Source organism: Chamaea fasciata, unplaced genomic scaffold (assembly GCF_029207755.1).
Source record: "Chamaea fasciata isolate MVZ Bird 193981 ecotype frontalis unplaced genomic scaffold, bChaFas1.0.hap1 SCAF_278, whole genome shotgun sequence".
NCBI classification, from domain to species: domain Eukaryota; kingdom Metazoa; phylum Chordata; class Aves; order Passeriformes; family Sylviidae; genus Chamaea; species Chamaea fasciata.
In genome coordinates this window covers 65,473-89,946 of record NW_027094363.1, presented here as the reverse complement: position 1 = coordinate 89,946, position 24,474 = coordinate 65,473, and the positions used below count along the sequence as shown (strand labels likewise).

At 63.9% G+C, this 24,474-nt stretch overlaps 2 long non-coding RNA genes across 2 annotated transcripts; both read right to left on the bottom strand.

Annotated features, from left to right (window-relative positions):
* Nucleotides 1-597: 597 nt before the first annotated feature.
* LOC136305085 (uncharacterized) lies at nucleotides 598-1,570 on the bottom strand. Its single transcript, XR_010725015.1, has 3 exons — nucleotides 1,291-1,570; nucleotides 1,133-1,212; nucleotides 598-1,055 (listed from the first exon to the last, which is right to left on the bottom strand). It is a non-coding gene; the product is annotated as an uncharacterized lncRNA (long non-coding RNA).
* Nucleotides 1,571-5,382: 3,812 nt separating this feature from the next.
* On the bottom strand, nucleotides 5,383-6,925 carry LOC136305086 (uncharacterized). Its single transcript, XR_010725016.1, has 3 exons — nucleotides 6,705-6,925; nucleotides 6,317-6,492; nucleotides 5,383-5,520 (listed from the first exon to the last, which is right to left on the bottom strand). It is a non-coding gene; the product is annotated as an uncharacterized lncRNA (long non-coding RNA).
* Between the last annotated feature and the right edge of the window lie 17,549 nt (nucleotides 6,926-24,474).

Here is a 24,474-nt window from a genome sequence, read left to right as displayed (position 1 = left end):
AGCCCCTCACCCAGGATGGGGGGCTCTGCCACGGATTTCATCCCTCTGCATCTGAAAGAAAGTTGGGACAAAAGTCAGAGTGCTGCAGGATACCTTGACAGCTCCACACATCTTGTGGCAATCTAGGAATACCCTCTACAGTCTAACTACACCCCACATCACAAATTTCAAGCCCCCAGCACTATTACCCTCGTACCCCTACACCCAGACTGAGCATCAAGGCAGAGCAGCTCCCGGCCAAACACACACCAACACCCGTGACACAGCACAGGACAAACGAGGGGACACAACAGGGACAGAAAACTCTGGGCAAGAAGAATGACCCTGAGGGTCCAGAGAACTCGGAATGAGATGACCGAGGTAAGATGAAAGGTGAGCTGGCCAGGCTCAGAGAACCCTGCAGGAACAAGATGCCATCGGGATGACTTATCCCAAGAAATGCAGAGATGGATGCCCGAGAACCCTACGGTCAGAATCCTCGACCTGTCTTTGCATTCTCACAAGACCTAACCCGCCGGAATGGATCAGGGCGGTGCACGGCTGTCAGTACAGCTCAGAACAAGACCTGAAAAGGCATCGGACTGGATGCTTGTGAAGAGAGATGGATTCTGATGAGTGTCCGAGCAGCTGAGACAAAGGCACCTGGCTGAGGAGCACAGAGATCAGAAATGCTAAGACTGATGCCAGGGGTTTTGATAGGCCCCTGAAGGGCTAAGGGAAAAGACAGCACACACAAGACACCCAAGACACAGAGTGCACAACAGACACAACACACACCAGGACTGCTCTGCCCTGCACACCTCGGCACTGTGATCCAGAATGAGACTCTCCCTGGATGAAACCTAAGGGGTCACAGCTTAGACATCCCTGTCTTCAAACCTGACTCAAAAAACCTTGCTAGTGACCCCACACTCTTCTTTCATGCCCTCTACGGCTCTGAGCTCTCCACTTATCTCTCAGATGTCTGGGGAGGTGCATCCACGCCTTGTCCCAAAGAAGGCTGCCTCTCCCTCGGGGAAATTCCTGCTGTGACCAGGCTGGTGTCTCCTCATCAGCTACAATAAAGAGAACTAAACGTGACCCTGTGCTCTTAGCAGCACATCAGCCAGAAACCAGCAATTCTGCTACTCACAGTCTCCTAAGCTTGCCTGTGTCCTCGGCCCTGTGCTTCAGCTGCGCTCAGAGGCCAACGCCGGCGTCGCAGGGTCTGGTCTAAAAATAAAGACAAAGAACAGAGCTGTAACACGGCCACCATTTACACCTCCCCTGCAAATCAAAACAGTGACCGACCTTCTCAGGGGAGCCCCCTCACCCAGGATGGGGGGCTCTGCCACAGATTTCATCCACCTGCATCTGAAAGAAAGTCAGAACAACAGTCAGAGTGCTGCAGGATACCTTGACAGCTCCACATATCTTGTGGAAATCTAGGAATACCCTCGACAGCCCTGCTACACTCCACATCACAAATTTCAAGCCCCCGGCACTATTATCCTATTACCCCTACACCCAGACTGAGCAGCAAGGCAGAGCAGCTCCCGGCCAAACACACACCAACACCCGTGACACAGCACAGGACAAACGAGGGGACACAACAGGGACAGAAAACTCTGGGCAAGAAGAATGACCCTGAGGGTCCAGAGAACTCGGAATGAGATGACCGAGGTAAGATGGAAGGTGAGCTGGCCAGGCTCAGAGAACCCTGCAGGAACAAGATGCCATCGGGATGACTTATCCCAAGAAATGCAGAGATGGATGCCCGAGAACCCTACGGTCAGAATCCTCTACCTGCCTTTGCATTCTCACAAGACCTAACCCGCCGGAATGGATCAGGGCGGTGCACGGCTGTCAGTACAGCTCAGAACAAGACCTGAAAAGGCATCGGACTGGATGCTTGTGAAGAGAGATGGATTCTGATGAGTGTCCGAGCAGCTGAGACAAAGGCACCTGGCTGAGGAGCACAGAGATCAGAAATGCTAAGACTGATGCCAGGGGTTTTGATAGGCCCCTCAAAGGACAAAAGGAAAAGACAAGACACCAAACAGACAGAGTGCACAACAGACAAGTGACACAACACACACCAGGACTGCTCTGCCCGGCACACCTCGGCACTCTGATCCAGAATGAGACTTTCTGTAGCCTAAGCGGTCACTTCTTGGACATCCCTGTCACCAAAAATGACTCAAAAAATCCCTCCCGGTGGCCCCTGATCCCACACCCCGCTTTCAAGCCCTCCCTGGCTCCGAGCCCTCCACTTATCTCTCGGACGTCTAGGGAGGTGAATCCACGCTGGGTGGCAAAGAAGGCCGCCTCTCCCTCAGGGAAATTCCTGCTGTTGCTGGGCTGTTGTCTCCTACACAGCTACAATAAAGAAAACCAAACATCAAAGCATAATCTTGGCAGCCCATCACCCAAAACCCGACAATTCTGCTACTCACTGTCTCCTAAGCTTGCCCGTGTCCTCGGCCCCGTGCTTCAGCTGCGCTCAGAGGCCAACGCCGGCGTCGCAGGGTCTGCCTGGGTAAAGAGCAGACAAGGTGACGTGGCAGCGCTGGAACTTGAGGGGACCATCCCTCCTTCTCCTCCCTGACTCACCTCAACTCCTCGCCCGTTATCCAAGACGACCTGGATGGGGCCTTCACAAGGAGAAGATCAAGGCTCCATCACAGACTCCTGGAATGCTCCCGGAGGGCTCACGGGTGAGGTGACCCGGGTCTGTCGTCCGGTTGGTGAGAGGGGAGCTCGGCCTCCTGCGAGTGGACTCCCTAAAACACACAATAACGGAGGCTTAGAGTTGCACCAGCGAGTGAGGCTTGAACAATAGCAACTGCTTCTGTCCACCCATCGCTGCTCACCTCGCCCACGTCAGCTTGACTGCTGAGATCCGGCTTTACCACCTAAAAATAAAGACAAAGAACAGAGATGTAACACAGCCATCATTTACACCTCCCCTGCAAATCAAAACAGTGACTGACCTTCTCAGGGGAGCCCCTCACCCAGACTGGGGGGCTCTGCCACAGATTTCATCCCTCTGCATCTGAAAGAAAGTTCGGACAAAAGTCAGAGTGCTGCAGGATACCTTGACAGCTCCACACATCTTGTGGCAATCTAGGAATACCCTCTACAGTCTAACCACACCCCACATCACAAATTTCAAGCCCCCGGCACTATTACCCTCGTACCCCTACACCCAGACTGAGCATCAAGGCAGAGCAGCTCCCGGCCAAACACACACCAACACCCGTGACACAGCACAGGACAAACGAGGGGACGCAACAGGGACAGAAAACTCTGGGCAAGAAGAATGACCCTGAGGGTCCAGAGAACTCGGAATGAGATGACCGAGGTGAGAAGGAAGGTGAGCTGGCCAGGCTCAGAGAACCCTGCAGGAACAAGATGCCATCGGGATGACTTATCCCAAGAAATGCAGAGATGGATGCCCGAGAACCCTACGGTCAGAATCCTCGACCTGTCTTTGCATTCTCACAAGACCTAACCCGCCGGAATGGATCAGGGCGGTGCACGGCTGTCAGTACAGCTCAGAACAAGACCTGAAAAGGCATCGGACTGGATGCTTGTGAAGAGAGATGGATTCTGATGAGTGTCCGAGCAGCTGAGACAAAGGCACCTGGCTGAGGAGCACAGAGATCAGAAATGCTAAGACTGATGCCAGGGGTTTTGACAGGCGCCTGAAAAGACTAAAGGAAAAGACAAGACACCCAAAAGACACAAAGTGCACAACAGACACAACACACCCTGGGACTGCTCTGCCCTGCACATCTCAGCACTGTGATCCAGAATGAGACTTTCCCTTATTGTAGCCTAAGGGGTCACATCTGGGACATCCCCATCTCCAAACCCGACTCAAAAAATCCCTCCCGCTGACCCCTGCCCTGGCACCCCGCTTCCATCCTCTCCCTAGTTCCGAGCCCTCCACTTATCTCTCAGATGTCTGGGGAGGTGAATCCACGCTGGGTCCCAAAGAAGGCCGCCTATGCCTCTGGGAAATTCCTCCTGTCACTGGGCTGCTGTCTCCTAGTCAGCTACAATAAAGAAAACCAAACATCAAAGCATAATCTTAGCTGCACCTCAGCCAAAAACCAGCAGCTCTGCTACTCACCGTCTCTTAAGCAGGACCGGGTCCTCGGGCCCCGTGTGTGCTTCAGCTGAGCTCGGAGGCTGACGCTCGCAGCGCCAAAGCCTTAGAGGCATTACTGGCACTGAGCCCACCCACCGTGGCCTCCATTAGGGCTGTGAGCATCCCCGGTTAGAGCAGGACAGGAACGCAGGGTGGACATCCCCGGTGAACCTCAACCCTGCGGACTCGGCCCCACCACTGTCACTTCCTGCCTGGCCCTAGCTTAGGGTTACTGCCTGCACCTCTCAGGACTTCTGGCATTGCCTTGCCATTAGGATTGCTGCCTGCACCTGCTCTCAGGGAAACAGTGTTGGAAGCAGCACTGTGAGGACCGGGATACCTGTACTCTGACTTGTATCCTAGGCTGTACCCCTGATTTTCACTGTGTGTTCTCTAGTCCTTCAGTCCTTTACCTCAGCCTCTGTGTGTATCACTGTAACCTCCCCCCTTCTGAACCCTGCTTCTTCAGAGCCCTAGACCTTGCAGCCGGGGACGCTCTGCACCGTTAGGGTCCCAAGAGCTGTCCCGCACGCAGGACAGGTACATCCACAGTTGTTCCCTGCCTACCCTAAACGTGGCCCTGAGACAGGGCAGAGGCTGACAGAGCCGAACTCTTTGCGGTGGCAAAAGGCACGAAGCCTTACCAACCGCCGCCTCGAGAGGGAAATCAGGAGCACTTCCACCGGCTGCGGAGAGACAGGGAATCCCAGGGTGGGTGGGGCGGGAAACCCCCGTTATCCCCAGCCCTGCTGGATCCTGCTCCCCACTATCGCTTCCTGCCTGGCCCTAGCCTGACAGTGTCTGCACAGGTCAGAGCTTCTGGTGTGTTCCTGCACTAGGGCTGCTGCCTGCACCTGCTCTCAGGGGAAGTGTGCTGGTAGCAGTGCTGTGAGGGCCGCTACACCTGTACTCTGACTTGTATCCTAGCCTGTTCCCCTGGTTTTCACCGTGTGTCCTCTAGTCCTTGAGTCCTTTACCTCAGCCTCTGTGTGTGTGGCTACACCTCCCCCCTTCTAAACCCAACTTCTTTAGAGCCCTACACCTCGCAGCCAGGCCTTCTGGCATTGTCCTGCATAAGGGCTCCTGCCTGTACCCGCACTCAGGGAAACGGGCATGTCTTTAGGGCTACTCCTTCGGGTTTGGGTCGGGCTGGTACACCTGTACTCTCAATTGGCACATCTTGGACATCCCTATCTCCAAACCTGACTCAAAAACCCCTCCTGACAAGTCCTGACCCAGCACTCCACTTTCATCCCCTCTGTGGCTCTGAACCCTCCACTTATCTCTTGGACGTCTGGGGATGAGAATCCATGTCGGGTGCCACAGAAGGCCGCCTCGCCCTCTGGGAATTTCCTGCTGTCACCGGGCTGCTGTCTCTTATTCGGCTACAAGAAATAAAACAAACATCGATGTATGATCTCAGCAGATCTGTTGGCCAATCGGTCAGGGCGTAAGACAAGTGGACCACCTCAAACACACAAACAATAACATAAGCTGAAGAGTTACACCAGAAACACCACTACACTTAACTGCATAAATACATAAATTTTCAAACAGACAACCCCAAAAAAATTCCAGCAAAAAAAGCCAACTCTTATCACCCCCAGTCAAACTACTGAATATAATAAAAACAACCCCACGTCCAATCCCCTCAATAATACTCCAGAACATATACCCAGAGCGCCCCCAAAGTTAAAGACCTCCCGCTAGCCAAATAAAAAGGAAAAAGCCCATGTCTTGCAACCTATATTAATTCATTAACTTAAAGCTTTAAAAATAAACATTAAAGTTTAAACCTTTAGCTAACACTAGCACACCATAGACGCCAATCCCATCACTACATGCCAAACCAAAACTTATTTCAACCTTTTGTGCTGCTGCTGCTCGGCACAAAGGTTTGTCCCTCAGCACCTCCTGAAGTAATGTTCCACGCCCAAGGCCTCCCCCAGCCCCTGTGAGATGAACTCACCATCCTTCCATGAGCCTCACCTGGGAGCCCAGCATAAACCCCTCTCCTCCCGCAGCTCCGTGCCAAACTGAGCTCGGGCTCCCCTCTTAAAGCAGTGCTGGCAGGACCCGCCCCCTCGTTATCCTTTACAGCTTACACCTGTCCCCTCATCAGTGTGACAGCTCTCACCTGGGGCTGCTCTGTCCCCTCAATCAGCCTGTGACAGCTCTCACCTGCAGCTGCTGCCAGTCCCTGCCGCTCATTTCCTGGACATTGCACTGTGTGCACTGACACGCTGGGGCACCGGGCTTTCCTTGCTGTGAATAAGGATCCCTCTTCTCCTGCACGTGCCCAAGGCTGAAACTGGGATTCCACCTCCTAAATTCCGTTTGTGTGAGGTTCACAATTCCTAAGGAAATTTCCCAGCAATCGTTACCCTTCATTTACATTTTCTCCTTTGGAATCATTACTACCTTGTCTTTCTGTGCAAGGGTTTCCAAACGTTCATTGGGAGTTCAGTAGCCGGGTTGGCTTGTTTATAACATAGCTGACAATCCCAGGCTCAATCCAAACACCCAGAGATACAGGGAAATATGGAGACAGTTTATAAATACTGCCCACCTCTGACCCTGAATTCTTCATCGCACATCCTTGGAGCAGATTTACTCCATCCTTTCTTCCCAGCAGCACCTCTCCAGCACAAATCTCACTTCTCACACCTGTTTCTTCCCACAAACCAAACAGAAATCTACTACAGGGCGAGGCGGGGAGGGGCAAGGCCGGTCTCGGCGCAGAGCCCCCGGGCCCTCAGGGCGGGCCGGGGGGACCGGAGCAGAGCCCGGGCCGGGTTGGAGCCGGAGCCGGTCTGAGGGCGGAGGCCCCGGGCCCTCAGCGCGGGCCGGGGGGCGGGGGCGGTTCCCGGGGCCCGCTGTCCAATCAGCACTGCCGATGCCTCAGCGAGCCCGCCAATCGCGGGGATTCAAAAGGGTGGCGGAAGTAGCTGCTGCTCTATGGGCTCGGTGAGGAACGCCCCGGTGGGGTCCCGGCGCCTTGCACTTGGGACCCGCCCCGCGCCCCTGAAGCCGCGCCCCCGGTACTGCCCGGCCCCGGCTGCCTCCGGCCCCGCCTCACAGAGCCCCGGCTCCGCCCCGGCCCCGCCCCGGCTCTGCCCCTGCTCCGCCCCGAGCCCACCCCGAGCCCGCCCCGGCTCCGCCCCGAGCCCGCCCCGGCTCCGCCCCGAGCCCGCCCCGGCTCCGCCCAGAGCCCGCCCCGGCTCCGCCCCAACTCCGCCCCGAGCCCGCCCCGGATCCGCCCCGAGCACGCCCCGGCTCCGCCCCGAGCCCGCCCCGGCGCCCCGCGCTGCCCGGGATGGGGGCGGGACCATCGCCCGCGACCCCGCCCCGCCCCTCGAAGCTGAGCCGAGCCGAGGTTGCTCGCGGCCCTGCGCGGAGCCAGGCGGGGCCGGGAATGGAAGCGGGCGTTCTGGTTCGGGTCCTGTCAGTGTCGGCTGCGGCTCCCGAGAGGTGCGGCCCCCCCCGGCGGGCGGGCTGTGGGTCTCGGGGCCTGAGGCCCAAGCTGGCGTTGCGGTCGGGATCGGGACCGGGATCGCTGCGGGCGGCAGGAGCCGCTCCTGCTCCGCCTGCAGCCGGAGCTGCGCTGGGGTCCTGCCGGGGCTCTGGGCACGGGAGGACGGCGGCGGCGATTTCCTCTGATAACCTCTGATATCGACGCCCCCACAGCATCATTGATCCCCACCCGAGTGTCACTGACCCCCCCAATGTCATTGATGCCCCCCCAATATTCCACTGATCTTCCCTCAGCGTCACTGACCCCCCCCAATATTCCACTGATGTCCCCACTTGATCCCGCCCTTTTTCTCCCCTCACGTTTCCCGCCCTTTTTCTCCCCTCACGTTTCCCGCCCTTTTTCTCCCCTCACGTTTGCTGCACTTTTTCGTGGGGAACGACCCCTGAGGGGTCCTGTGGAAGGATTCTGGAGGTCCGAGGGGTGAATTTGGGGTTTGGAGGGAGGTTTTGGGGGGTCCCAGGGATGGATTTGGGGGTTTTTGGGGGTCCAAGGGATGGATTTGGGGGTCCCGGTGTGGATCTGGGGTCCTGGGGAGGTTTTGGGGGGTCCCAAGGGTGGATTTGGGTTTCATGGGGAGGGGTTTGGGGGTTTTTTGGGGCCTCAGGGGTGAATTTGGGGTCCGGGGAGAGGTTTGGGGGGTTTTTTGGGGTCCCAGGGGTGAATTTGGGGTCTGGGGAGGGGTTTTTGGGGGTCCCTCACCTGCAGGGCGTCGCGGGGGTGGCAGGGGAGGGGGCAGCAGGGGGGGCCCAGCGCCCACCCCCCCTTGGGCTTCAGGAGGGCGTCGATGAGACCGAAACAGCTCGGGGGGGGGGTCAAAACCGGGGGGGGTCACGGGCTGGAACCCCCCAGTGCCCCCCAAACCACCCCCAGGGCCCCCCCGACCTCCAGGAGCCCGCAAATGGGCTGCCCAAACCTCCCGAAGATCCCCCAAAAACACCCAAAGCAGCCCCCAGGACTCCCCCCAGACCCCCCAAAACCCCCCAAACCCCTCCAGGACAACTCGGGACCCCCAGGACCCCCCAAAATCCGCCCCCCCCCTCCCCCTGAGGCCTCGTTTGACCCGCTCCACGTTGCGGACAGGCACCAGCTGATCAAGCCACAAGCACCAGCACCTGCGGGACTGGGATGGACTGGGAGCACTGGGAGGGTGATCAGAGAGAACTGGGATGGACGGGGAGTGGACTGGGATGAACTGGCAGGCGTGTGGGGGTCCATGGTGGGCACACGGTGCCTTACTGGTCTATACTGGGATGGGTCCAATGGCCCCAGGGGAGGGGGTGTGGCCACACTGGTCCAGACTGGGAGGGGTGTCACCATGGCGCCGGAGGCGGAGTCGAGGATACGAGCGAGACAGGGACACCTAGGGGACAGCCAGGGCACCCCCAGGGACCCCTAAAGGACAGCCAGGGCACCCCAGGGACAGCCAGGGCACCCCCAGGGACACCCAGGGCACCCCCAGGGACACCTAGGGGACCTCCAGGGCACCCCCAGGGACACCTAGGGGACAGCCATGGCACCCCCCAGGGACACCAAGGGGACAGCCAGAGCACCCCAAGGACAGCCAGGGCACCCCCAGGGACACCTAGGGGACAGCCAGGGCACCCCCAGGGACACCTAGGGGACAGCCAGGGCACCCCAGGGACACCCAGGGCACCCCCAGGGACAGCTAGGGGACAGCCTGGGCACCCTAGGGTCACCTAGGGGAAAGCCAGGGCACCCCCAGGGACACCAAGGGGACCGCCAGGGCACATCCAGGGACACCTAGGGCACAGCCAGGGCACCCCAGGGAATGTCAGGGCACCCCCAGGGACACCTAGGGGACAGCCAGGGCACCCCAGGGAATGCCAGGGCACCCCCAGGGACACCAAGGGGACACCCAGGGCACCTCCAGGGACACCTAGGGGACAGCCAGGGCACCCGCAGGGACACCTAGGGGACAGCCAGGTCACCCGCAGGCACGCCTAGGAGACAGCCAGGGATCCCCAGGGACAGCCAAGGCACCACCAGGGACACCTAGGGGACAGACAGGGCACCCCAGGGGCAGACAGGGCACCCCCAGGGACCGTTAGGGGACAGCCAGGGCACCCCAGGGACAGCCAGGGCACCCACAGGGACACCTAGGGGACAGTCAGGGCCTCCGCAGGGAACCGCCAGGGACACCAAGGGGACAGCCAGGGCACCCCCAGGGACATCTAAGGGACAGCCAGGGTACCCCAGGGACACCAAGGGGACAGCCAGGGCACCCCCAGGGACACCTAGGGGACAGCTAGGGCACCCCAGGGACACCAAGGGGACAGCCAGGGCACCCCCAGGGACACCTAGGGGACAGCTAGGGCACCCCAGGGACAGCCAGGGCCCCCCCAGGGATAGCCAGGGCATCCCCGGGGACACCAAGAGGACAGCCAGGGCACCTCCAGGGACACCTATGGGACAGCCAGGGCACCCCCAGGGACACCAAGAGGACAGCCAGGGCACCTCCAGGGACACCCAGGACACCCCCAGGGACACCAAGAGGACAGCCAGGGCACCTCCAGGGACACCTATGGGACAGCCAGGGCACCCCCAGGGACACCAAGGGGACAGCCAGGGCACCTCCAAGGGACACCTAGGGGACAGGCAGGTCACCCCCAGGGACACCAAGAGGACAGCCACGGCACCCCAGGGACACCTAGGGGACAGCCAGGGCACCCCAGGGACACCCAGGGCACCCCCAGGGACAGCTAGGGGACAGCCAGGGCATCCCCAGGGACACCAGAGCACCCCCAGGGACACTTAGGGGGCAGCCAGGGCCCTCCCAGGGACACCAGGGTACACCCAGGGCCCCCCCAGGGCCCCCCCAGGGACAGACAAGGCACCCCTAGGGACACCTATGGGACAGCCAGGGACCCCCAGGGACAGCCAGGGCATTCCATGGGACACCTAGGGGACAGCCAGGGCACCCCAGGGACGCCTTGGGGACAGCAAGGCACCCCAAGGACACCTAGGGGACAGGCAGGGCACCCCAGGAACAGCCAGGGCACCCCCGGGGACACCCAGGGGACCCCAGGGACACCTAGGGGACAGCCAGGGCACCCCCAGGGATACCAGGGCACCCCTAGGGACACCCAGGGTACTTCCAGGGACACCTAGGGCACAGCCAAGGCACCCCCAGGGACACCTTCGGGACAGCCAGGGCACCCGAGGGACACCTAGGGGACAGCCAGGGCACCCTCAGGGACACCTAGGGGACAGCCCGGGGACCCCAATGCACACCTAGGGGATAGCCAGGGCATCCCAGGGACAGTCAGGCCCCCCCCCAGGGACACCTAGGGGACAGCCAGGGCACCCCCAGGGACACTTAGGAGACAGCAAGTGCACCCCAGGGACAGCAAGGGCACCCCCAGGGACACCAAGGGCACACCAAGGGACACCTAGGAGGCAGCCAGGGAACCCCCAGGGACACCCAGGGCACCCCGAGGGACACCTAGGGGATAGCCAGGGTGCCCCAGGGACAGCCAGGGCACCCTCAGGGACGCTTGGGGACAGCCAGGGCATCCCCAGGGAACTCTGAGGGACAGCCAGGGCACTCCCAGAGACACCTAGGGGACAGCAAGGGCACCCCAGGGACAGCCAGGGCATCCCCAGGGACACCTAAGGGACAGCCAGGGAACCCCCAGGGACACCTAGGGGAAAGCCTGGGCATGCCCCGGGACACCCAGGGACACCTAGGGGACAGCCAGGGCACCCCCAGGGACACAAAGGGACAGCCAGGGCACCCCAAGGAGAGCCAGGGCACCCCCAGGGACATCTAAGGGACAGCCAGGGTACCCCAGGGACACCAAGGGGACAGCCAGGGCACCCCCAGGGACACCTAGGGGACAGCTAGGGCACCCCAGGGACAGCCAGGGCCCCCCCAGGGATAGCCAGGGCATCCCCGGGGACACCTAGGGGACAGCCAGGGCACCCCAGGGACACCCAGGGCACCCCCAGGGACACCAAGGGGACAGCCAGGGCACCTCCAGGGACACCTATGGGACAGCCAGGGCACCCCCAGGGACACCAAGGGGACAGCCAGGGCACCTCCAGGGACACCTAGGGGACAGGCAGGTCACCCCCAGGGACACCAAGGGGACAGCCACGGCACCCCAGGGACACCTAGGGGACAGCCAGGGCACCCCAGGGACAGCCAGGGTACCCCCAGGGACCCCTAGGGGACAGCCTGGGCACCCCCAGGGACAGCCGGGGCACCCCTAGAGCACCTCAGGGACACCCAGGGCACCCCCAGGGACACCTAGGGGACAGCGAGGGCACACCAGGGACAGCCAGGGCACCCCCAGGGACAACTAGGGGACAGCCAGGGCACCCCAGGGACACCCAGGGCACCCCCAGGGACAGCTAGGGGACAGCCAGGGCATCCCCAGGGACACCAGAGCACCCCCAGGGACACTTAGGGGACAGCCAGGGCCCTCCCAGGGACACCAGGGTACACCCAGGGCCCCCCCAGGGACAGACAAGGCACCCCTAGGGACACCTATGGGACAGCCAGGGACCCCCAGGGACAGCCAGGGCACCCCCAGGGACACCTAGGGGACAGCCAGGGCACCCCAGGGACGCCTTGGGGACAGCCAGGGCACCCCAGGGAAAGCCAGGGCACCCCAGGGACACCTAGGGGACAGCCAGGGCACCCCCAGGTACAGCCAGGGGACAGCCATGGCCCCCCCAGAGGTTGAAGGGGCCCCCCCGCTCCAAACCCAGCACGGATGCCTGCGTTGCGGCCCCCCAAAAACCCATGGCCGCCCCCCGAGCATATATCGACCCCCCCACAGCATCATTGATCCCCACCCGAGTGTCACTGACCCCCCCAATGTCATTGATGCCCCCCCAATATTCCATTGATCCTTCCTCAGCGTCGCTGACCCCCCCCAAAATTCCATTGATCCCCTCCACTTGATCCCGCCCTTTTTCTCCCCTCACGTTTCCCGCCCTTTTTCTCCCCTCACGTTTCCCGCACTTTTTCGTGGGGAACGACCCCTGAGGGGTCCTGTGGAAGGATTCTGGAGGTCCGAGGGGTGAATTTGGGGTTTGAAGGGAGGTTTTGGGGGGTCCCAGGGATGGATTTGGGGGTTTTTGGGGGTCCAAGGGATGGATTTGGGGGGTCCCGGGGTGGATCTGGGGTCCTGGGGAGGTTTTGGGGGGTCCCAGGGGTGGATTTGGGGTTCATGGGGAGGGGTTTGGGGGTTTTTTTGGGGCCTCAGGGGTGAATTTGGGGTCCGGGGAGAGGTTTTGGGGGTTTTTTTGGGGTCCCAGGGGTGAATTTGGGGTCTGGGGAGGGGTTTTTGGGGGTCCCTCACCTGCAGGGCGTCGCGGGGGGTGGCAGGGGGAGGGGGCAGCGGGGGGGGCCCAGCGCCCACCCCCCCTTGGGCTTCAGGAGGGCGTCGATGAGACCGAAACAGCTCGGGGGGGGGGGGGGGTCAAAAACGGGGGGGGGTCACGGGCTGGAACCCCCCAGTGCCCCCCAAACCACCCCCAGGGCCCCCCCGACCTCCAGGAGCCCGCAAAACCCTCCTCAGGTTCCTTTGATGCCTCAAATGGGCCGCCCAAACCTCCCGAAGATCCCCGAAAAACACCCACAGCAGCCCCTTGAGACTCCCCGCAGACCCCCCAAACCCCTCCAGGACAACTCGGGACCCCCAGGACCCCCCAAAATCCGCCCCCCCCTCCCCCTGAGGCCTCATTTGACCCGCTCCACGTTGCGGACAGGCACCAGCTGATCAAGCCACAAGCACCAGCACCTGCGGGACTGGGATGGACTGGGAGCACTGGGAGGGTGATCAGAGAGAACTGGGATGGACGGGGAGTGGACTGGGACGAACTGGCAGGCGTGTGGGGGTCGATGGTGGGCACACGGTGCCTTACTGGTCTGTACTGGGATGGGTCTAATGGCCCCAGGGGAGGGGGTGTGGCCACACTGGTCCAGACTGGGAGGGGTGTCACCATGGCGCCGGAGGCGGAGTCGAGGATACGAGCGAGGCAGGGACACCTAGGGGACAGCCAGGGCACCCCCAGGGACACCTAAAGGACAGCCAGGGCACCCCAGGGACACCTAGGGGACAGCCAGGGCACCCACAGGGACACTCAGGGCACCCCAGGGACACCTAGGGGACATCAAGGGCACCCCAGAGGCAGCCACGGCACCCCACAGATAGCCAGGGAACCCCCAGGGACACCTAAGGGACAGCCAGGGCACCCCCAGGGACACCTAAGGAACAGCCAGGGCACCCCCAGGGACACCTATGGGACAGCCAGGGGAGCCCTGGGACACCTAGGGGACAGCCAGGGCACCCCCAGGGACACCTATAGGAAAGCCTGGGCACCCCAGGGACAGCCAGGGAACCCCAGGGACACCTAGGGGACAGCCAGGGCCCCCCAGGGACACCTAGAAGACAGCCAGGGCACCACAGGAACAGCCAGGGCACCCCCGGGGACACCCAGGGGACCCCAGGGACACCTAGGGGACAGCCAGGGCACCCACAGGGACACCCAGGGCACCCCCAGGGACACCTAGGGGACAGGCAGGGCACCCTTGGGACAGCCAGGGCTCCCCCAGGGACAACTAGGGGACAGCCAGGGACCCCCAGGGACACCTAGGTGACAGCCAGGGCACTCCCAGGGACACCTAGGGGACAGGCAGGGCACCCTAGGGTCAGCCAGGGCTCCCCCAGGGACAACTAGGGGACAGCCAGGGAACCCCCAGGGACACCTACGGGACAGTCAGGGCACTCCAGGGATACCTAGGGGACAGCCAGAGCACCCCCAGGGACACCTAGGGGACAGGCAGGGCACCCCCAGGGACACCTAGGGGACAGCAAGGCACCCCAGGGACACCCTGGGCACCCCCAGGGACACATAAGGGACAGTCAGGGCACCCCAAGGAGAGCCAGGGCACCCCCAGGGACATCTAAGGGACAGCCAGGGTACCCCAGGGACACCAAGGGGACAGCCAGGGCACCTCCAGGGACACCTATGGGACAGCCAGGGCACCCCCAGGGACACCAAGGGGACAGCCAGGGCACCCCCAGGGACACCTAGGGGACAGCTAGGGCACCCCAGGGACAGCCAGGGCCCCCCCACGGATAGCCAGGGCATCCCCGGGGACACCTAGGGGACAGCCAGGGCACCCCAGGGACGCCCAGGGCACCCCCAGGGACACCTAGGGGACAGCCAGGGCACCCCAGGGACAGCCAGGGTACCCCCAGGGACCCCTAGAGGACAGCCTGGGCGCCCCCAGGGACAGCCGGGGCACCCCTAGAGCACCTCAGGGACACCCAGGGCATCCCCAGGGACACGTAGGGGACAGCCAGGGCACTCCCAGGGACACCTAGGGGACAGCCAGGGCACCCCAGGGACACCCAGGGCACCCCCAGGGACACCTAGGGGACAGCCAGGGCACTCCCAGGGACACCTAGGTGACAGCCAGGGCACTCCCAGGGACACCTAGGGGACAGGCAGGGAACTCCAGGGACACGTAGGGGACAGCCAGAGCACCCCAAGGACAGCCAGGGCACCCCCAGGGACACCTCGGGGACAGGCAGGGCACCCCCAAGGACACCTAGGGGAAAGGAAGGGCACCCCCAGGGACACCTAGGGGACAGCCAGGGGCCCCCAGGGACACCTAGGGGACAGGCAGGGCACCCCCAGGGACACCTAGGGGACAGATAGGGCACCCCAGGGGCAGCCAGGGCACCCCCAGGGACACCAAGGGGACAGCCACGGCGCCCCAAAGGACAGCCAGCGCATTCCCAGGGACACCTAAGAGACAGCCAGGGCAGCCCTGGGACACCTAGGGGACAGCCAGGGCACCCCAAGGGACACTTAAAGGACAGCCAGGGCACCACAGGAACAGCCAGGGCACCCCCGGGGACACCCAGGGGACCCCAGGGACACCTAGGGGACAGCCAGGGCACCCCCAGGGACACCTAGGGGACAGCCAGGGCACTCCCAGGGACACCTAGGGGACAGGTAGGGCACCCTTGGGACAGCCAGGGCTCCCCCAGGGACAACTAGGGGACAGCCAGGGACCCCCAGGGACACCTAGGTGACAGCCAGGGCACTCCCAGGGACACCTAGGGGACAGGCAGGGCACCCTAGGGTCAGCCAGGGCTCCCCCAGGGACAACTAGGGGACAGCCAGGGAACCCCCAGGGACACCTAGGGGACAGTCAGGGCACTCCAGGGACACCTAGGGGACAGCCAGAGCACCCCAAGGACAGCCAGGGCACCCCCAGGGACACCTCGAGGACAGGCAGGGCACCCCCAGGGACACCTAGGGGACAGGCAGGGCACCCCCAGGGACACCTAGGGGACAGCTAGGGCACCCCAGGGACAGCCAGGGCTCCCCCAGGGATAGCCAGGGCATCCCCGGGGACACCTAGGGGACAGCCAGGGCACCCCAGGGACACCCAGGGCACCCCCAGGGACACCTAGGGGACAGCCAGGGCACCCCCAGAGACACCTAGGGGACAGCCAGGGCACCCCAGGGACGCCTTGGGGACAGCAACGCAGCCGAAGGACACCTAGGGGACAGCCAGGGCACCCCAGGGAAAGCCAGGGCACCCCAGGGACACCTAGGGGACAGCCAGGGACCCCCAGGGACAGCCAGGGCATCCCCAGGGACACCTAGGGGACAGCCAGGGCACCCCCAGGGAAAGCCAGGGCACCCCAGGGACACCTAGGGGACAGCCAGGGACCCCCAGGGACAGCCAGGGCACCCCCAGGGACTCCAGGGCATCCCCAGGGACACCTAGGGGACAGCCAGGGCACCCCCAGGTACAGCCAGGGGACAGCCAGGGCCCCCCCAGAGGTTGAAGGGGCCCCCCCGCTCCAAACCCAGCACGGATGCCTGCGTTGCGGCCCCCCAAAAACCCATGGCCGCCCCCCGAGCTGATATCGACCCCCCCACAGCATCATTGATCCTCACCCGAGTGTCACTGACCCCCCCAATGTCATTGATGCCCCCCCAATATTCCATTAATCCTTCCTCAGCGTCGCTGACCCCCCCCAAAAATTCCATTGATCCCCTCCACTTGATCCCGCCCTTTTTCTCCCCTCACGTTTTCCGCCCTTTTTCTCCCCTCACGTTTCCCGCACTTTTTCGTGGGGAACGACCCCTGAGGGGTCCTGTGGAAGGATTCTGGAGGTCCGAGGGGTGAATTTGGGGTTTGAAGGGAGGTTTTGGGGGGTCCCAGGGATGGATTTGGGGGTTTTTTGGGGGTCCAAGGGATGGATTTGGGGGTCCCGGGGTGGATCTGGGGTCCTGGGGAGGTTTTGGGGGGTCCCAGGGGTGGATTTGGGGTTCATGGGGAGGGGTTTGGGGGTTTTTTGGGGCCTCAGGGGTGAATTTGGGGTCCGGGGAGAGGTTTTGGGGTTTTTTTGGGGTCCCAGGGGTGAATGTGGGGTCTGGGGAGGGGTTTTTGGGGGTCCCTCACCTGCAGGGCGTCGCGGGGGTGGCAGGGGGAGGGGGCAGCGGGGGGGGCCCAGCGCCCACCCCCCCTTGGGCTTCAGGAGGGCGTCGATGAGACCGAAACAGCTCGGGGGGGGGGAGGGGGTCAAAAACGGGGGGGGGTCACGGGCTGGAACCCCCCAGTGCCCCCCAAACCACCCCCAGGGCCCCCCCGACCTCCAGGAGCCCGCAAAACCCTCCTCAGGTTCCTTTGATGCCTCAAATGGGCCGCCCAAACCTCCCGAAGCCCCCCCAAAAACACCCACAGCAGCCCCTTGAGACTCCCCGCAGACCCCCCAAAACCCCCCAAACCCCTCCAGGACAACTCGGGACCCCCAGGACCCCCCAAAATCCGCCCCCCCCCTCCCCCTGAGGCCTCATTTGACCCGCTCCACGTTGCGGACAGGCACCAGCTGATCAAGCCACAAGCACCAGCACCTGCGGGACTGGGATGGACTGGGAGCACTGGGAGGGTGATCAGAGAGAACTGGGATGGACGGGGAGTGGACTGGGACGAACTGGCAGGCGTGTGGGGGTCCATGGTGGGCACACGGTGCCTTACTGGTCTGTACTGGGATGGGTCTAATGGCCCCAGGGGATGGGGTGTGGCCACACTGGTCCAGACTGGGAGGGGTGTCACCATGGCGCCGGAGGCGGAGTCGAGGATACGAGCGAGGCAGGGACACCTAGGGGACAGCCAGGGCACCCCCAGGGACACCTAAAGGACAGCCAGGGCACCCCAGGGACACCTAGGGGACAGCCAGGGCACTCCCAGGGACACCTAGGGGACAGCCAGGGCACCCACAGGGACACTCAGGGCACCCCAGGGACACCTAGGGGACATCAAGGGCACCCCAGAGGCAGCCACGGCACCCCACAGATAGCCAGGGAACCCCCAGGGACACCTAAGGGACAGCCAGGGCAGCCCAAGGACACCTAAGGAACAGCAAGGGCACCACCAGGGACACCTATGGGACAGCCAGGGCAGCCCTGGGACACCTAGGGGACAGCCAGGGCACCCCCAGGGACACCTATAGGAAAGCCTGGGCACCCCAGGGACAGCCAGGGAACCCCAGGGACACCTAGGGGACAGCCAGGGCCCCCCAGGGACACCTAGAAGACAGCCAGGGCACCACAGGAACAGCCAGGGAGCCCCCGGGGACACCCAGGGCACCCCCAGGGACACCTAGGGGACAGCCAGGGCACCCCAGGGACAACTACGGGACAGCCAGGGCACCCCTAGGGACACCTAAAGGAAAGCCTGGATACCCCAGGGACAGCCAGGGCACCCCAGGGACACCTAGGGGACAGCCAGGGCCCCCACAGGGACAGCCAGGGCCCCCCCAGGGACAGACAAGGTACCCCTAGGGACACATAAGGGACAGCCAGGGCCCTGACAGGGACACCCAAGGCACCCCCAGGGACACCTAGGGGACAGGCAGGGCACCCCCAGGGACACCAGGGCATCCCCAAGGACACCTAGGGGACAGCCAGGGCACCCCCAGGGACACCTAGGGGACAGCCAGGTCACCCGCAGGCACGCCTAGGGGACAGCCAGGGCACCCCAGGGGCAGCCAGGGCACCCCCAGGGACCGTTAGGGGACAGCCAGGGCACCCCAGGGACAGCCAGGGCACCCCCTGGGACACCCAGGGGACCCCAGGGACACCTAGGGGACAGCCAGGGCACCCACAGGGACACCCAGGGCACCCCCAGGGACACCTAGGGGACAGCCAGGGCACTCCCAGGGACACCTAGGGGACAGGCAGGGCACCCTTGGGACAGCCAGGGCTCCCCCAGGGACAACTAGGGGACAGCCAGGGACCCCCAGGGACACCTAGGTGACAGCCAGGGCACTCCCAGGGACACCTAGGGGACAGGCAGGGCACCCTTGGGACAGCCAGGGCTCCCCCAGGGACAACTAGGGGACAGCCAGGGAACCCCCAGGGACACCTAGGGGACAGTCAGGGCACTCCAGGGATACCTAGGGGACAGCCAGAGCACCCCCAGGGACACCTAGGGGACAGGCAGGGCACCCCCAGGGACACCTAGGGGACAGCAAGGCACCTCAGGGACACCTAGGGGACAGGCAGGGCACCCCCAGGGACACCTAGGGGACAGCAAGGCACCCCAGGGACAGCCAGGGCACCCCAGGGACGCCTTGGGGACAGCAACGCAGCCCAAGGACACCTAGGTGACAGCCAGGGCACCCCAAGGAGAGCCAGGGCACCCCCAGGGACATCTAAGGGACAGCCAGGGTACCCCAGGGACACCAAGGGGACAGCCAGGGCACCCCCAGGGACACCTAGGGGACAGCTAGGGCACCCCAGGGACAGCCAGGGCCCCCCCAGGGATAGCCAGGGCATCCCCGGGGACACCTAGGGGACAGCCAGGGCACCCCAGGGACACCCAGGGCACCCCCAGGGACACCTAAGGGACAGCCAGGGACCCCCAGGGACAGCCAGGGCACCCCAGGGACGCCTTGGGGACAGCAACGCAGCCCAAGGACACCTAGGGGACAGCCAGGGCACCCCAGGGAAAGCCAGGGCACCCCAGGGACACCTAGGGGACAGTCAGGGACCCCCAGGGACAGCCAGGGCACCCCAGGGACACCTAGGGGACAGCCAGGGACCCCCAGGGACAGCCAGGGCATCCCCAGGGACACCTAGGGGACAGCCAGGGCACCCCAGGGACACCTAGGGGACAGCCAGGGACCCCCAGGGACAGCCAGGGCACCCCCAGGTACAGCCAGGGGACAGCCATGGCCCCCCCAGAGGTTGAAGGGGCCCCCCCGCTCCAAACCCAGCACGGATGCCTGCGTTGCGGCCCCCCAAAAACCCATGGCCGCCCCTCGAGCTGATATCGACCCCCCCACAGCATCATTGATCCTCACCCGAGTGTCACTGACCCCCCCAATGTCATTGATGCCCCCCCAATATTCCATTGATCCTTCCTCAGCGTCGCTGACCCCCCCCAAAATTCCATTGATCCCCTCCACTTGATCCCGCCCTTTTTCTCCCCTCACGTTTCCCGCCCTTTTTCTCCCCTCACGTTTCCCGCACTTTTTCGTGGGGAACGACCCCTGAGGGGTCCTGTGGAAGGATTCTGGAGGTCCGAGGGGTGAATTTGGGGTTTGGAGGGAGGTTTTGGGGGGTCCCAGGGATGGATTTGGGGGTTTTTGGGGGTCCAAGGGATGGATTTGGGGGTCCCGGGGTGGATCTGGGGTCCTGGGGAGGTTTTGGGGGGTCCCAGGGGTGGATTTGGGGTTCATGGGGAGGGGTTTGGGGGTTTTTTTGGGGCCTCAGGGGTGAATTTGGGGTCCGGGGAGAGGTTTTGGGGTTTTTTTTGGGGTCCCAGGGGTGAATGTGGGGTCTGGGGAGGGGTTTTTGGGGGTCCCTCACCTGCAGGGCGTCGCGGGGGTGGCAGGGGGAGGGGGCAGCGGGGGGGGCCCAGCGCCCACCCCCCCTTGGGCTTCAGGAGGGCGTCGATGAGACCGAAACAGCTCGGGGGGGGGAGGGGGTCAAAAACGGGGGGGGGTCACGGGCTGGAACCCCCCAGTGCCCCCCAAACCACCCCCAGGGCCCCCCCGACCTCCAGGAGCCCGCAAAACCCTCCTCAGGTTCCTTTGATGCCTCAAATGGGCCGCCCAAACCTCCCGAAGCCCCCCCAAAAACACCCACAGCAGCCCCTTGAGACTCCCCGCAGACCCCCCAAAACCCCCCAAACCCCTCCAGGACAACTCGGGACCCCCAGGACCCCCCAAAATCCGCCCCCCCCCTCCCCCTGAGGCCTCATTTGACCCGCTCCACGTTGCGGACAGGCACCAGCTGATCAAGCCACAAGCACCAGCACCTGCGGGACTGGGATGGACTGGGAGCACTGGGAGGGTGATCAGAGAGAACTGGGATGGACGGGGAGTGGACTGGGACGAACTGGCAGGCGTGTGGGGGTCCATGGTGGGCACACGGTGCCTTACTGGTCTGTACTGGGATGGGTCTAATGGCCCCAGGGGATGGGGTGTGGCCACACTGGTCCAGACTGGGAGGGGTGTCACCATGGCGCCGGAGGCGGAGTCGAGGATACGAGCGAGGCAGGGACACCTAGGGGACAGCCAGGGCACCCCCAGGGACACCTAAAGGACAGCCAGGGCACCCCAGGGACACCTAGGGGACAGCCAGGGCACTCCCAGGGACACCTAGGGGACAGCAAGGGCACCCACAGGGACACTCAGGGCACCCCAGGGACACCTAGGGGACATCAAGGGCACCCCAGAGGCAGCCACGGCACCCCACAGATAGCCAGGGAACCCCCAGGGACACCTAAGGGACAGCCAGGGCAGCCCAAGGACACCTAAGGAACAGCAAGGGCACCACCAGGGACACCTATGGGACAGCCAGGGCAGCCCTGGGACACCTAGGGGACAGCCAGGGCACCCCCAGGGACACCTATAGGAAAGCCTGGGCACCCCAGGGACAGCCAGGGAACCCCAGGGACACCTAGGGGACAGCCAGGGCCCCCCAGGGACACCTAGAAGACAGCCAGGGCACCACAGGAACAGCCAGGGAGCCCCCGGGGACACCCAGGGGACCCCAGGGACACCTAGGGGACAGCCAGGGCACCCCCAGGGACACCTAGGGGACAGCCAGGGCACCCCAGGGACAACTACGGGACAGCCAGGGCACCCCTAGGGACACCTAAAGGAAAGCCTGGATACCCCAGGGACAGCCAGGGCACCCCAGGGACACCTAGGGGACAGCCAGGGCCCCCACAGGGACAGCCAGGGCCCCCCCAGGGACAGACAAGGTACCCCTAGGGACACATAAGGGACAGCCAGGGCCCTGACAGGGACACCCAAGGCACCCCCAGGGACACCTAGGGGACAGGCAGGGCACCCCCAGGGACACCAGGGCATCCCCAAGGACACCTAGGGGACAGCCAGGGCACCCCCAGGGACACCTAGGGGACAGCCAGGTCACCCGCAGGCACGCCTAGGGGACAGCCAGGGCACCCCAGGGGCAGCCAGGGCACCCCCAGGGACCGTTAGGGGACAGCCAGGGCACCCCAGGGACAGCCAGGGCACCCCCTGGGACACCTAGGGGACAGCCAGGGCACCCCAAGGGACACCTAAAGGACAGCCAGGGCACCACAGGAACAGCCAGGGCACCCCCGGGGACACCCAGGGGACCCCAGGGACACCTAGGGGACAGCCAGGGCACCCACAGGGACACCCAGGGCACCCCCAGGGACACCTAGGGGACAGCCAGGGCACTCCCAGGGACACCTAGGGGACAGCCAGGGCACCCCCAGGGACACCTATAGGAAAGCCTGGGCACCCCAGGGACAGCCAGGGAACCCCAGGGACACCTAGGGGACAGCCAGGGCCCCCCAGGGACACCTAGAAGACAGCCAGGGCACCACAGGAACAGCCAGGGCACCCCCGGGGACACCCAGGGGACCCCAGGGACACCTAGGGGACAGCCAGGGCACCCACAGGGACACCCAGGGCACCCCCAGGGACACCTAGGGGACAGCCAGGGCACTCCCAGGGACACCTAGGGGACAGGCAGGGCACCCTTGGGACAGCCAGGGCTCCCCCAGGGACAACTAGGGGACAGCCAGGGACCCCCAGGGACACCTAGGTGACAGCCAGGGCACTCCCAGGGACACCTAGGGGACAGGCAGGGCACCCTTGGGACAGCCAGGGCTCCCCCAGGGACAACTAGGGGACAGCCAGGGAACCCCCAGGGACACCTAGGGGACAGTCAGGGCACTCCAGGGACACCTAGGGGACAGGCAGGGCACCCCCAGGGACACCTAGGGGACAGGCAGGGCACCCCCAGGGACACCTAGGGGTCAGCAAGGCACCCCAGGGACACCCTGGGCACCCCCAGGGACACATAAGGGACAGTCAGGGCACTCCAGGGACACCTAGGGGACACCCAGGGCACCCCCAGGGATACCTAGGGGACAGCCAGGGCACTCCCAGGGACACCTAGGGGACAGGCAGGGCACCCTTGGGACAGCCAGGGCTCCCCCAGGGACAACTAGGGGACAGCCAGGGACCCCCAGGGACAGCCAGGGCACCCCCAGGGACTCCAGGGCATCCCCAGGGACACCTAGGGGACAGCCAGGGCACCCCCAGGTACAGCCAGGGGACAGCCAGGGCCCCCCCAGAGGTTGAAGGGGCCCCCCCGCTCCAAACCCTGCACGGATGCCTGCGTTGCGGCCCCCCAAAAACCCATGGCCGCCCCCCGAGCTGATATCGACCCCCCCACAGCATCATTGATCCTCACCCGAGTGTCACTGACCCCCCCAATGTCATTGATGCCCCCCCAATATTCCATTGATCCTTCCTCAGCGTCGCTGACCCCCCCCAAAATTCCATTGATCCCCTCCACTTGATCCCGCCCTTTTTCTCCCCTCACGTTTCCCGCCCTTTTTCTCCCCTCACGTTTCCCGCACTTTTTCGTGGGGAACGACCCCTGAGGGGTCCTGTGGAAGGATTCTGGAGGTCCGAGGGGTGAATTTGGGGTTTGTAGGGAGGTTTTGGGGGGTCCCAGGGATGGATTTGGGGGTTTTTGGGGGTCCAAGGGATGGATTTGGGGGTCCCGGGGTGGATCTGGGGTCCTGGGGAGGTTTTGGGGGGTCCCAGGGGTGGATTTGGGGTTCATGGGGAGGGGTTTGGGGGTTTTTTGGGGCCTCAGGGGTGAATTTGGGGTCCGGGGAGAGGTTTTGGGGTTTTTTTTGGGGTCCCAGGGGTGAATTTGGGGTCTGGGGAGGGGTTTTTGGGGGTCCCTCACCTGCAGGGCGTCGCGGGGGTGGCAGGGGGAGGGGGCAGCGGGGGGGGCCCAGCGCCCACCCCCCCTTGGGCTTCAGGAGGGCGTCGATGAGACCGAAACAGCTCGGGGGGGGGAGGGGGTCAAAAACGGGGGGGGGTCACGGGCTGGAACCCCCCAGTGCCCCCCAAACCACCCCCAGGGCCCCCCCGACCTCCAGGAGCCCGCAAAACCCTCCTCAGGTTCCTTTGATGCCTCAAATGGGCCGCCCAAACCTCCCGAAGCCCCCCCAAAAACACCCACAGCAGCCCCTTGAGACTCCCCGCAGACCCCCCAAAACCCCCCAAACCCCTCCAGGACAACTCGGGACCCCCAGGACCCCCCAAAATCCGCCCCCCCCCTCCCCCTGAGGCCTCATTTGACCCGCTCCACGTTGCGGACAGGCACCAGCTGATCAAGCCACAAGCACCAGCACCTGCGGGACTGGGATGGACTGGGAGCACTGGGAGGGTGATCAGAGAGAACTGGGATGGACGGGGAGTGGACTGGGACG